This window comes from Leiobunum rupestre, chromosome 4 (assembly GCF_980474605.1).
Source record: "Leiobunum rupestre chromosome 4, qqLeiRupe1.1.hap1, whole genome shotgun sequence".
Taxonomy (NCBI): domain Eukaryota; kingdom Metazoa; phylum Arthropoda; class Arachnida; order Opiliones; family Sclerosomatidae; genus Leiobunum; species Leiobunum rupestre.
Window position 1 is genome coordinate 74,013,708 of NC_143387.1, and position 3,170 is coordinate 74,016,877.

Sequence of the window (3,170 nt, forward strand, 5' to 3'; positions counted from 1 at the left end):
GGCCTCTGAGTTCTCAGCTACGCCACTGGTTACTTTTACGCGAAATTTTTATTAAATGGTTAAAATTTGTGTATTTGTTCATTGTCAAAAACTCAAAATTATAAATTGACCACCACAAATCCGAGCACAAATGTTTCTTTCCATAGGTTGTAACAGTTTGTAATTATATATATCAAATGTAGGCCTATAATTGTTTTTAACTATAGGTTTCCTTTCTCTAAACCTGAAACGCTTTCAAAGTGGATAAAAGCTGTGAATCGTGATGATTGGCACCCAACCAACAATGACTTTGTTTGTAGTTATCATTTTTTGGCCAAAAATATTCAGATTATAATTGGCAAACTTTTACAAGACACCATTCCAACTGAGAATTTAGTTGATGAAATTGAAATAAGTGACACATTATTTGATCACAAATCTGTTCGTGTAGGTTTAAGCATGAAAACATTTTACTATGGAGCAGAAAGCCCTCTGATTTTAGGACATTTACTAGTATTTTACTAGGGAAAGAAAGATATTCTGCTCCATGGTTTAAGCAATAAGAATAAAATTGTTTTTCGCGTATCCTATAGTTAAAACATAATTTGTTGCAGAAATGTTACGGTAGAAGTGGTAGTGTAGAAAAGACAGACAAGTCGGGCTCAGAAGCGAGTGGTATTAATAAAGTCTGGTCTCCTCATGTACGTGAAGCAGCAGGTTTTAGTTTGAGCAACCAATCAGTTGAGGAAACCTTATATTTTGACTCAGTTGTTGAAAAGAATACAATACCGGTATAATACGTGTATATTGTTTATTTAAGAAAACAATCGGAGCAAACAATTTAACTTCTGTTAGGTTTCTATTCAAAATGACGATATTTTCTTGATTCCGGAGGACTCAACATTTCAATCTAACCCAGAAGAAGACAATGTTTTGGTAAGTTTTGCCACTGTAAATTTTAACTATTATTAAAAGGTATCTCTTTTAAGTTTCTTTTGCTTTTAAAATTTTCCACTTTCTGACAAATTTTTAACTTACTTCAGTTGTTTCACAATTATCATTGCAAGGATCCAGAGAGCTTGATTCTTTCATTAAAAAGAAAGAACCAATATTTAGAAGAAAAGAGCCACAGTTGGAACAGATATTTTTCCAGATCTTACCGAACACATGTTTGATTCCGAAGTGGGCATAGAACATCACCGAATAAAGACCTTTTCACACGATCCAACTTTTCAAATCAAAATGCTGAGTCAGCAAAAATCAATCAGTGATCCATTTTTTTTCGCGTACTTTTTTGATGGATCAACTCATCGAACTTTTATTCACACGAACCAACTAGTTGACTCAACTCAAGTTGACTATCTAGTTGGGTAAAAAGTTGGCTCGTGTGAAAAGGCCTTAAGTTTAATTAAAAAGATTATTCATTTCTACAGCAAAGTTAGACTTGCTACAGATAAAAATTTGGAATTGAATGGAAAAGCTATTAGGCATAAATTTTCAAAATTAATATTATTTCAAGGCCAATAACTTACTTTTTTGCTAACTTTATACTTAAATATCCACCAGTACTGTGTAACCTAATATTTTATATCATATATGTTACTTAAGCCTTGGCTTAATATTATTAACCAACAATTTTAAATGAATTATTTTAAACCATTGATATTTATATATATAATTAAACATTTACATACCTTTCGTATAAGTTTCCATTAAATCAATCTACTTATTCATGACTTGAAATTAAAATTTTAGTGTTATAAACTCTTTACGAAAGAACATGACTCTTGACCCTGCCTGGCACGCCATCGTTAACTCCTTTAAGCCACGTGACATTTTATAGTTTTACTAGTTTCCGATAGGTGGTGTTTTCCAGGCGCTTTCCCCCGCGTCTGCTAGTTCTGCCTATCGTGCGAGCCCCAGGGACGTCATTTGGGTAGGGCAAGGGGGGGCATTGCCCCCCCCCCTGGATTTCTATGATCTTAAAATGTTCATGCATATCTTGGGAAATTTTTGGTTCTCGCTATTATCCTGAAAATCAATAGCAAATATGCAATAACTATTTCGATTAAAAATCCCAAAAATATGAAATTTGATGGGTCCTTTTAAAAAACTGGTTTTCCGGAGCTCTATAGTTCTGCCCCCTCCTGTAAAATCCTGAAATGACGTTCCTGGCGAGCCCCCCGTAAAATCGGGGGTCTATCCTATTTATTATGTCTATGGTCCATAAAACCTTGTTGAGGTTAACGGTAATAGTTAGTGTAGGGAGCTGTTGGCTCGATCTCGTGGCATGCAGGGCTTGCCACCACCCTCCTACGCATTGTAACCCGGCCACCTGAATTAAGGGCTTCAAAATTCGCATGATGACTTAGGCCTAGGGTGGTGCCTTGGGTATTAGCCTAGCTGATTATTATATCTATATTTGGTGGTACTATATTCATACTTGGTCTTACTATATCTATACTTGGTCTCGTTATATCTATACTTTGCCTCTCTCTCATACATCGAGGTCTCTCACACTTCGACTCTATCTCTACTCTAACTTCGTCTTTCGCTATTGATACATCGCACCGGGAACGACTCATAATTACGAAAATCACAACTCCGAATACAAAATTCCCATAAATTCCCATATCGCCGAATTCCCATTTCTCCGAATTCCCATAACTCCGAATTCCCATTACGTAGAATTCTCATATCTTCGAACCAAAACCCCGAATACAAAATTCCCATAACTTCGCATTCCCATAACTTCGAATTCCCATAACTTTGAATTCCCATAACTTTGAATTCCCATAACTTCGAATTCCCATAACTTCGAATTCCCTTAACTTTGAATTCCCATAACTTCGAATTCCCATAACATCGGATTCCCATAACTTCGAAATCCCATAACTTCGAATAGTAGTTTTTTGGGTACGGAAATGCTAATTATTATTCTCAACTCAATGGTGAAGTTTGTTTTCGTTGTAAAGCTCTCTTGCGGAAGTGAATAGGAGAAAGCGTGTTGATTTCAAATAAATGTTGAAAAAAGGACTATAATTAACGGAAATAATGGAAAGATTCAATAGGCCATATCATAAGTAACATAATAACAGTAAGTATGACAATTAACGAGATTTACAACGGAACTGATCTTCATAGCTATTGCGCAATCCAGATGTTTTATCAGCACAGAGCCCCCTAGTGTC

The 3,170-nt window shown here is 35.5% G+C and overlaps 1 long non-coding RNA gene across 2 annotated transcripts; it reads right to left on the reverse strand.

The window, feature by feature from the left end:
* Positions 1-773: 773 nt before the first annotated feature.
* Positions 774-1,784, reverse strand: LOC149949030 (uncharacterized). Of its 2 annotated transcripts, XR_016480537.1 has the most exons (5): positions 1,674-1,784; positions 1,512-1,556; positions 1,140-1,426; positions 1,018-1,064; positions 774-928 (listed from the first exon to the last, which is right to left on the reverse strand). It is a non-coding gene; the product is annotated as an uncharacterized LOC149949030 (long non-coding RNA). The 2 variants fall into 2 exon arrangements; XR_016480538.1 differs by lacking the exon at positions 1,512-1,556 and having other exon boundaries at positions 1,140-1,207.
* Between the last annotated feature and the right edge of the window lie 1,386 nt (positions 1,785-3,170).